We start from the raw sequence: 11,354 nt of genomic DNA on the forward strand, positions 1-11,354 counted from the left end.
ACACTGTCGAATCCCGGGTGCGGGACTTAGCTCAGTGAGTTTTTTCTCGTTCCAACCAGTGCACCACGACTGGTAAATCAAAAGCCGTGGTATGTGCTATCCTGTCTATGGGATGGTGCATATAAAATGAAAAAGGTAGCTGGTTTCCTCTCTAAGACTATATGTCAAAATTACAAATGTTTGACATCCAATAACCGATGATAAATAAATCAATGTGGGTGTCGTTAAACAAAACAAACTTTACTTTGGGCATTCTCTGGTTGAATTTTCCCCATTCCAAACTAGTGTCCCACGATTGGTATATAAAAGGCCGTGGTATGTGTTGTCCTGTCTGTGAAAAAGTGAATACAAAGATCCCTTGTTACTAATGGAAAATGTGACGGGTTTCCTCTCTTAGTTTATATGTCAAAATTACCAAATGTTCGACATCCAGCAGTCGATGATTAATAAATCAATGTGCTCTAGTGGTGTCGTTACTTAAAAAAAAAAGACCCAGCATTTTAAAGTGTTAGCCACGTGTCTGCTTGTGGTGTAACATGTTCTTGGCTAACAGAGCCAATTAATAAATCAATGTGTGATTGTGGTGTCGTTAAATAAAACAAACTTTAGAAATTGTATTGAAAAAGAAAGAAAGAAATGTTTTATTTAACGACGCACTCAACACATTTTATTTACGGTTATATGGCGTCAGACATATGGTTAAGGACCACACAGATTTTGAGAGGAAACCCGCTGTCGCCACTACATTGGTTACTCTTTCCAATTAGCAGCAAGGGATCTTTTATTTGCGCTTCCCACAGGCAGGATAGCACAAACCATGTTGAACCAGTTATGGATCACTGGTCAGTGCAAGTGGTTTACACCTACCCATTGAGCCTTGCGGCGCACTCACCCAGGATTTGGAGTCGGTATCTGGATTAAAAATCCCATGCTTCGACTGGGATCCGAACCCATTACCTACCAGCCTGTAGACCGATGGCCTAACCACGACGCCACCGAGGCCGGTAAATTGTATTGAAATGCATGCAAAAGTCGATCTAATCTCAGTGCACTCTAGCTCGATTCTCACATACAAAACTGAATAAAGGAAGGAAATGTTTTATTTAACGACGCACTCAACATATTTTATTTACGGTTATATGGCGTCAGACATATGGTTAAGGACCACACAGATATTGAGGGAGGAAACTGGCTGTCGACACTTCATGGGCTACTCTTTTTCGATTAGCAGCAAGGGATCTTTTATATGCACAATCCCATAGACAGGATAGCACATATCACGGCCTTTGATGTACCAGTCGTGGTGCACTGGCTGGAGCGAGAAATACAAAACAGATAAGGGCAAAAGGACACTCGAATAACATTAAAGTAACATGCGATATCGAGTGTTTGCTTTTTGTGATCAACGCTGGTCGATATGGTAAATAATCGTGTTCAGGAAGTCTTTATATTTTATAAGTAGATGTAAATTTAATTGTTTACTTTCTTTTTGAAACAAACACTGTACTATAAATGACTGTCTTGCATTCAGAACTTGATGTAATACTTCAGAACTTGATGTAATTTATGGTTTGGAGAGATTTTGTCCATATTTTAATAACTCGTATTGAAATAAATGAAATGTAACAACCACCCATGTAGTATTCTCTATATGTAGTTTATGAGTGTCATCGTAATTCAGTACACAAACCATCTTCTTTCTTTCCTGTTGAGTTCTGGAATGTAGGAATGGGTCATAGGATAACTTTCTCTCTGTCTCTCTCTGTATCTGTCTCTGTCTCCGTGAGTTAGACACTGTCTGTCTGTGCTGTCTCTCTCTGTCTCTCTCACTGTCTGTCTCTGTCTGTCTGTCTGTCTCTCTCTCTCTGTCTTTCTCTCTCTCACTGTCTGTCTCTGTCTGTCTGTCTGTCTGTCTGTCTCTCTCTCTCTCTCTCTCTCTCTCTCTCTCTCTCTCTCTCTCTCTCTCCCTCTCTCTCTCTCTCTCTCTCTCTCTCTCTCTCTCTCTCTCTCTCTCTCTCTCTCTCTCTCTCTCTCTCTCTCTCTCTCTCTCTCTCTCTCTCTCTCTCTCTCGTCAAGGAATCGTGATCTATGATGTTAAAGCCGTCAGCCGTGGTCTTTTATTAGAAACCACTTTGTCCGCACACTCCGTCTTTATCGAGCTTCCTGGTTCTTATCGCGTTTACTCTCCCACATAACATGTATCATTGTATACTTATTATAAATACTCACGCCTACTCTTTGGATTATACAAACATTTATATAGGCCCGTACATTAAACCATTTTTTTTTATATACATGTATATACATGTACATCTATATATCATGTACACGTATGTATATATAGTATGATAATAAAAAGTAAAAATTATGAACCTCAATTATTAAAGTGACGGACCCTCGATTTTAAACATTACGGCGTATTTTTCACTGTTAGGACCGGGTTTTTTGTTATCATTGAAATCAGACATTACTGACATTTTATTGTTTAGGTTATCCATTTCCTACATCCAAAGTGTTTCTGGTTATCCTGGTGTTTCTAATACCTCTACCAGTGGCGGATTCAGAAAATCCAATTAGGTGTGTGTGTGTGTGTGTGTGGGGGGGGGGGGGGGGATATTTGGACGAAGGCCACAATCGTTCCCGAAGGGATTCCACGGATTCTTCAACGTAAAACAAAATGAAAAAATAAAATAAAAATATAACTGTCGTAAAATGTAGGGAGGGGCGGTCCCCTGGGCCCCCTTAGATCCGCCACTGACTGAAGATCTTTTTAAAACGCACGTAGCTCTGAGAAGTATTTTCAAGACTATTTCCCTGTTCAACGTCACACACTCTTGTTTCCCTCTAATTGTAACGTTATAGCTAAATGTGTTACAGGGCCCCGTTCCACGAAGCGATCTTAGCCCTAAGATTACCTTAAGCGCATAGCTACCCTATGCAGTTAAGTTGATCTTAGGGCTAAGATCGCTTCGTGGAACGGGGCCCAGGTTTGCAGATTTAAGCTAACCGAACGCGAGCGATTATTTTAGAAATCATTTATTTCAATTGCCGCATCCTAACCGGACGCGTGCGACGCGATAGATTTATCCAGACCTTCGTTTTTGAAAAACCCAGGAGTGCTAAAAATCGCACTCCTCAAAATGCTTACGAGGGGAGTGGAAATCACACTCCTCAAAATGCAGGAGGAGAAAATCGCACCCCTCAAAATAATCAGAATTAGAGGCAAGAGACCGTGAACATGATTAAGTTAATTAAATATCTTAAGGGTTAATGTTTTGTGTTTTCAAAATAAATATCCTAATTTAACTAATATGATGGTTGTTCTCAAAAATGAAGGAATGGGCCATTGCAGTCTTACACAAGAAAAAAGAAACACCATGAACACAACATTTATCGATTTCTTATGTATTATATGCATATTATGTTGCATTAAAATTCTGAATCATGATAATCTGTTGACTATTTATGAATAAGGAATTGAAACTGATTTGTTTGTGCTTATTCTGTTTTATTTAAACAAGTACAATAATTTTAGTTTTCATCGCAGAATGATATGATTTCTCCATGGACACAAACCTGTGAACTGAATGTAAAAATGTAACAACCGCATGGCACAGGGTGTGAGGGTGTGACGGAACATGCTCTTAATTTCTTTTCGCCTGTGGCGATATTAATTGTTTTAGAGGGCCGTGTGCAGTCCCAATACGCACTTAATCCCAGGTGGGCACTTTGTTACGTAATACCTCTGCGCGACGGTGGTCGAGCTGTGCCTAATACACACCCAGACCAGTTGCGGAGGCCATGTGGCCAGTAGTTACGTAATACCTCCGCTAGTTCGGTACAATCGGGGTATTGCTGGCGAACTAGGCGACGACCAGTCTAGGCTTCTAAGAAAAATATGCCGGCTTGGTCGCTGTGGAAATATCACTTGTAGGTATTCGGTGCCGCCTTGTGCCCCCAGGCGATATTCGGATTTTTGTAATAAATAGATAGGATTTATAGTTATCGGGGAGAAACATAGGAAGGCTTCAGGGGAAACGGATGTCGTCCACTGAACGAAATATATAAGTTCAGTCCGGACGTGGTAAATATATTTTTCTGCTCTGTGTATAACCTTGATATGATTGACTTTAAATATTTTAATACTGTATTATACCAATATTATTTAGACGGTGTTTCCGGTAATCTGACGAAGTAAACTGTAGGATTCATTGTTCTAATATTATTAAAGCTTAGCCAGTCATCCTAGAGGACCTAGGTAAACTGTAGGTTATTGTCTTTATGGTGATATGTACCAGTATTATTCTGTATTACAAGGTTACTGAATGAGTAGTTAAGGGTTAATTAAAAATTAACCAGTTAGAAATAGAGTTGTAATTCCTTTACTAATTAAGTTCCCTGGAAGCGTTTCTCAATTATCACACGTGTGGGTGTTGTGTCACGGTGAAGTGATTAGAATATTGTGTAAACTAGACACCTAGAGATTAACTAATTAAGTGATCAGTTCTGGGTTGTTATTATTTTTTGCTGTTAATTAACTACTGCGGCAGTACATTTGTCAGCGTAGGTTAATACAGATTCCAAAGTGTATTGTGTTTTTGTTGTGTGACACTTGATCCCCGTGACACTTAGACACGTCACTCACCACTGTCTAGTCCACACCCCAATCCACCCCCACCCCGGCATAATTTCATTCATAATACGCGCCTGTACATACAGACGTAAATCCGTGCGTGTGTATTGAAATTATTCTAAATTAAATGAAAGGAATATTTGTTACATCTTGGTAAATTTTAAACTCAAGACTACTTGGTGTCTCACTTATGGCTATTTTAACACTTGGTTTAGAGTGAGAGAAGAAACCCGTTACCACATAAACTACAGAGACGATCCATCTCATTCAAACGAGCGCCCGACCACTAAGCTAAATTCTGAGCGTTATTTGAAACGCACCCCTCCCCAGTCATATGAAATGATGAATGCTGTAATAAAAAACAGAGTCTGGCCTGGTGCTTATAAAACTTTTAGACTCTAATTAGTGATGTAGCAATACATCGAACTATCGATATATTGCAATAGTCAGTGCCTCGATAGCAATGCATCGATAGTTAACTGAACTATCGATAACTATCGCAATTGTTTGCTCAACTATCGATAGTTTCGATAGTATGCATAGTGAAATATGGTCTACGACCAACACATGATTTTACTACTTCGTGACATTACAAATAACTCACAGATACAGACAGACAAACAGACAGACAAACATACTTACATACTTACATACATACATACATACATACATACATACATACATATATACATACATGCAAACATGCAAACATGCATACGTACATACATACATACATACATACATACATACATACATGCAAACATACATACATACATACATGAAAACATGCATACGTACATACATACATACATACATGCAAACATACATACGCGCGTGCGCGCACACACATACACACACACACATAAGTTTTGTTTCGTTTAACGACACCACTAGAACACACTGATTTATTAATCGTTGGCTATTGGATGGCAAACATTTGGTAAGTTTGACATATAGTCTTAGTGACGAAATCCGCTACATTTTTCCGTTAGTAGTGGTGCACTGGCTAAATACATACATACATGCATACATGCATACATACATACATACAAATTGAAAAACTGAGGTAAATAGTTTTGCGAAATATCTATTCATATTACTGTTATCAAAGGATTTAATAATTCACAATACTATTGCAATAGTAATATCAGTATTGTAATACTATCACAATAGCATTTTAACTATCGCAATACTATTGCAATAGTAAAATTGACCCCAATAGTCAACCCTAACTCAAATAGAGTCTGAGACAGTAACGTTATACAAATTGCATGCGTGTGACGTCACTTGAGATTGAGTCTGGACTAATAAAATTTTTATAAGCATGGGCCCTGAACCAAAAGTGTACAGAAAAGATGCTAATAGTGACAATCGAACACAATAGATTTATTAATCATCAGCTACTCGTTGTCAGACATTTGGAAACCCATTGCATTTTTCCATTAGCAGCAAGGGATCTTTTATATGCACCATCCCACAGACAGGACAGAATATAGAATGGCCTTTGATATGCCAGTCGTGGTGCACTGGCTAGAACGAAAAATAGTCCAATGGTCCCACCGACAGTGATCGATCCCAGACCGACCACGCATCAAGCAAGCGTTTTACCACTGGGCTACGTCCAGCCCCATGACGTATTAAAACCGCGGGCACTGGTTGAGATGGGAAAAGAGCCAATCAGAGCGTGGGTCACCAAAATTATTCGATGCCGCGACCCAAGCACCTCCGACTGAGATAGATTACGGTTATATGGCGTCGACACACAGCTAATAAGAGAGGAAACCCGCTGTCGCCACGGAATGGGCTACTATTTCTGATTAGCAGCATTGGATCTTATTCTTTCCGATTAGCAGCAATGGATCTTATATATATATATATATATATATATATATATATATATATATATATATATATATATATATGCAGCATTCAACAGACATGATAGTACATACCACGGTATATACCAGTTCTTGAGCACTGGCTGTAACGAGAAATGGTTCAATAGTTCCACCGACGGAGATCACATCCAGTTGTACTATACAAAATAAACTCCGATAGCCGACAATGTTAACTTTTGTGGTTAAAAAAAAAATATGCAATATATCAATCAAACTATGACCCATAAATATTATTGCTACGATCCCTCCATGTGTGTGTGTGTGTGTGTAGGGGGGGGGGGGGACATACCATTTAAGAGATTTAATTGCTGTTTTTATTAGCAACCCTGATTTTTTTTGAAAATTATAGTTCTATTTTGTGGGACTACCCTGCACTGGTTTCAACCGCTTGTGTATATTGCATAACAGCTGTATTATATAACAAATGTATTTCTTGGCAATGGATAATATCATTGCACAAATAATCACTGTCACATATTACTACCAACCAGAATCCGTAAATATTTGATAGTGTCCTGGAACGTTGACACGGAACTTTCTTCTTTGGTACAACGCAACCTTTACCACTGAGCTACATCCGGTTCTTTGTGTACCGATGAGTCGGGTTGCAAAATTCGTTTTGATCTGACGGTGACGTTCAGAGCATCACGTTGACTGTTGTGGTTTGACTGGTTCCTGAAATGTTCGTTCTGTTTAATGTGTAGCAGTCAAGCAAGCGTTAGCGACATATGTCAGGCTGACCATACCCCAGCCATTTAACTGGAGAGAGAGAGAGAGAGAGAGAGAGAGAGAGAGAGAGAGAGAGAGAGAGAGAGAGAGAGAGAGAGAGAGAGAGAGAGAGAGAGAGAGAGACAGACAGACAGACAGACAGACAGACAGAGACAGACAGTGAGAGAGACAGAGACAGAGAGAGACAGCACAGACAGACAGTGTCTAACTCACGGAGACAGAGACAGATACAGAGAGAGAGACAGAGAGAAAGTTATCCTATGACCCATTCCTACATTCCAGAACTCAACAGGAAAGAAAGAAGATGGTTTGTGTACTGAATTACGATGACACTCATAAACTACATATAGAGAATACTACATGAGTGAGAGAGAGTTAGTTAGTTAGTTCTGACTTATATTAATGTTCAGTGAAGTAGAAGTAACTGAAATTATTTAACTTTCTTTGTTCTTGTCGGGAATACGTTGCCCCAGGAAACGTTGAATCATATGCTCGGTATCCGGACGTGTGTGTAAGTGGGACTTGTTATCTTCCTGTCGATGTGGTTATCTTCTATACAAAACAACATGCAGATAATACTCCACTACCACTAGTATTTATAGATCTATGAAACACGATGCATTTAGTCATAGTTTAAAGTTTCAATATCAGGTATATTTTTAACATATCAAAGACATTGTTTGTAAGTGAATCTTGCTATCGTCCTGTCGATATGGTTATCTCCTGAACAAAACAACATACAGATAACAGTGGCGGATCCAGAAAATCCATTTAGGGGGGCCCCAGTGACATGAGGTGGAATGCCAAGGGAACTTTGGGGGAGGTTTGGAGGGGAATCTTAAACAAAAAATGAAAATTAATATATAATAAAATTATAACTATCGCAAAATTTAGATCCGCCTCTGGATAATACTCCACTACCACTAGTATTTTTAGATTTATGAAACACGATGCATTACAATTATATTTTAAAGTTCCAATCTCGCGTAGACTTTTAAAATTGTTTAAAGTAACAGACCTAGTATTTAACATTACGGCGTATATTTCACTATTAGAACAATTTTTGGTAATTGAAATCGGATTTTAAAAATGTATATATTATTGTTTAGATTATCCATTTCGTACGTCCGAAGTGTTTCTGGTCATCCGGGCGTTTCAAATTCCATGAAATACATTTTTCATATTTTTTAAAAACATACGTTCTTCTGAGGAGAAACGGTTATATATACATGGGCGTACATAGGATTTTGAAAAGGGGGGTTCCAATACATAGGATTTTGAAAAGGGGGGTTCCAAAATAGATTGCAGAGATATTGGGCATATATTTCTATGTTGAGTAAATATAATAATGTCAGATATCAATGTCAGATATATTAAATTATAAAAAAAGCGATTTCAGGGGGGGGTTCGGTCGAACCCATCGAACCCCCCATGTACGCCCATGATATATGATCTCTAGTCTATATTTTTAAGGATCGATATCTTCTTCTTCTTCTTCTTCTCGTTCGGTTTCATGTGCTCACTAAACCCTGAGATGTGCTGCATCAATGAACTGGATCGTCAGTTGGAGCTCATCAGGGCTGCCCCATAGCTTTTCTTTGATGCTCTTTTCTTCTGGCCAGGTGTTTTGCCTTACGTTTACGATATGATCTCTAGTCTATATTTTTAATGGTATTTCCCTGTTTTAACACCACAGACTCGTGTTTCACTCTATTGTAGCTTTATACAAATGTGTAACTGGTTTGTAGATTAACCAAACTTAGTGTCCATTTTCACGGGTTCTTTTTTTTCTTTAACTTTATTAACGTGCCTATATCCAAAAAAAAGGTTCAGACACGTTCATGGATTAAAACTAGCGTGTGCGACTTTAAAGACACTTTTCTGAGCTTGCTTCCACTGCTGTTTTCAACCAACTCAGTCATTTAAACGACTAAATTTGCATATTAAATACGTGTCTGGCCCGTAACCAGCATGTTAAGTGTGTGTGTGTTGGGGGGGGCTTCTTTGTATCAGTCGGAACTGGTTCTGGTTCTGATTCTGATTGATTCCGGTTCCGATTCCGATTCTGATTCTGGTTTCGATTCCTGTTTCGGTTTCGATTCTGATTCAGGTTTCGGTTCCCATTCAGATTTTGATTCTGATTCTAGTTCTGGTTCTAATTTTTTTTTTGTTTGTTTGTTTGTTTGTTTGTTTGTTTGTTTGTTAATGAATCTCACTTTTCTTTTGGTTTTGGTAATGATTCATATTCTAGTTTTGATTCTGGCTATCATTCTATTTCTGGTTAAATCTGTGGTTATTGCTGTTATGGTTCTGATTTAGTTTGTCTGACTGTTAGCATTCAGTATTTCAAGCACAGAATTCGATAGGCGTGCTTCTACAGGAAGTAGATGAGTCAGACATAACTGACAGTTAAAGTTAGTTGTGTTTAACGACACCACTAGAGCACATTGATTAATTAATCATCGGCTAATGGATGCCAAACATTTGCTAATTCTGATACGTAGTCATCACAGGAAACACACTACATTTTTGTCTAATGCTGCAAGAGATCGTGTATATGCACTTTCCCACAGACAGAAAGCACATACCACGGCCTCTGACCAGTTGTGCACTGGTTGGAACGAGAGAAAAAAATAATCAGGTGAATGGTTCCACCGAGATGGTTTGATCCTGCGACGCAAGCACCTCAAGCGAGCAATAAACCGGCTGACCTAAATCCCGCCCCTAAATAATTGATAAGATTCAAGCGTGTAATATATTTTCTCCAACTGTGTTTGACTTAATAAACCAGCCGTAGCCTATATGGATGAAGTTGTATTTGTGTTACACGTTGTATTAGGACGGGTGTAATATATTTCACTGTGATAGAAAAGTAAAGCACTTAAACAGACTTCCGAATTCCATGCCATTGTTACAATGTTTTATAAGCATACGAGACAGGGGGCAAAACCTCAAATTCGGGCAAAAATTATACAGATATTAGGGTAAAATGTGCTATCTGAGACCTTTTTACCATGTCACATTGTGTATTCCATCATTCTACCCTCAAAATTAGTTGTAATCCAGGTAAATATGCGTAGTAACTCGTTTGCAACCCTATATAGCTGTTTGGTAGTAATGCTCATATGAATAAATGTTGTTATGCAGGTTCGGGCATTTTCGTTTAATTCGGGCAAAAGCCAGCCTACCCCCCCCCCCCTCCCCCCCTCCCCCATCACAAATGGGAGCCCGTACGCCTATGTAATTTTTGCGACTAACAGAGCCTCACCCAGGCACGCGTGTAGGAAATTATTCAAGGGTATGGGTCTAGTCTGTAGAGAGTGAAGTGTCTAGGACGGGTATGATTCATGAATTATTGAAAAATATATAATAAAAACGAAAATTCGCCTTTATCAAAGACTAAAATAACATCCTAAATACATTTGTGGCGGTTGTGGTAGCTAAAACTTCATTTGATTTCCCATGTTTTGTTGAGGGTTTTTTGGGGGGTGGGGGGTGTTTGTTTTTTGTTTGTTTGTTTTTTGGGGGGTTTTGTATGTATGAAATTATTTGAAGGTAAAATTCTGTTTGGGCTACTTCAAATATTAGGGCGACCTGAAACACATTACAATATATAAATACTGATATTTTATACAGGAAAAATATATTAATTAAAACGTAATTAAAGAGGTCACGTAAAGACGTCTATTAGTCAGAAATGTTTTTGCGCAAAATAAAAAGGCGCTAACTTCAGTAAAAATAAAAAGGGAATTCCCCATTTACAAGTTCCGGTCCCGATCGCACATATGTGTGATATAATATAAATTTATCACACGGTTTGAAATAGTCTTTATCACTAGAGTAAAATTGAATAGGTATGTAATGCTGCTAATGGAAAAATGTAGCGGGTTTTCTCTCTCAGACAAGTTGTCAAATTACCAAATATTTGATATCCAATAGATTAATAAATAAATGTGCTCTAGATGTATGTTGCTACTCCGGTTTTACGCTGCACATTCAACTGAATGACCACTTCAGGAACCAGTCTAAACAGTTTTCAAACGGCTGCAGAACGTTATAAGACTGGTTTTATCCGATTTTTTTTTTTACTTAAA

The sequence above is a fragment of the Gigantopelta aegis genome, chromosome 2 (assembly GCF_016097555.1).
Source record: "Gigantopelta aegis isolate Gae_Host chromosome 2, Gae_host_genome, whole genome shotgun sequence".
Taxonomy (NCBI): domain Eukaryota; kingdom Metazoa; phylum Mollusca; class Gastropoda; order Neomphalida; family Peltospiridae; genus Gigantopelta; species Gigantopelta aegis.